The following is a 539-nucleotide window of genomic DNA, read 5'->3' on the forward strand; positions in this document are numbered from 1 at the left end:
ATGCATCGACCCAATAGTGCAGAACAGCTGAATTAGTAAAATTAGTTAAGTCTGTATTACTGTAGCCCCTTATGAGGCGGCAACCCTAATTGCAAATGATTTCGAACGCATTTACACCGCTAAACGGGCATGGTTCTTCTTCGTTTTGCATTAGAAGCACTGCTTAAAGAACGTAGATTACTATTCTCTAACGGCTGGAAACCAGTAACCGCAAGAACATTGTTAAAATCGCATTTGTTTGCAACGGTTGACACTGTATCTCGCCATGCGTACCCCGTTTAGTTCACTTTAAATAGCTCTTCCAACGTTCTATGGACAAGTTACGTCTTGACCAAGCATTCAGTTTGAAGCTAAAAGAACGTAGATTAATCCCCTGTCATTGAAAATAACAATAAACAACCAGAGCACTGTAAAAATCGCAATTTAATCGCGGAATACCACTATTTTTCGACTGGTGGCGCCACCCGTGGCAAATCGCTGAAACTGCTAGCCATATAATTGGCTAGTAGTTTCAGCGATTCGCCACGGATGGCGCCACC

This window comes from Dufourea novaeangliae, unplaced genomic scaffold (assembly GCF_001272555.1).
Source record: "Dufourea novaeangliae isolate 0120121106 unplaced genomic scaffold, ASM127255v1 scaffold30, whole genome shotgun sequence".
Taxonomy (NCBI): Eukaryota; Metazoa; Arthropoda; class Insecta; order Hymenoptera; family Halictidae; genus Dufourea; species Dufourea novaeangliae.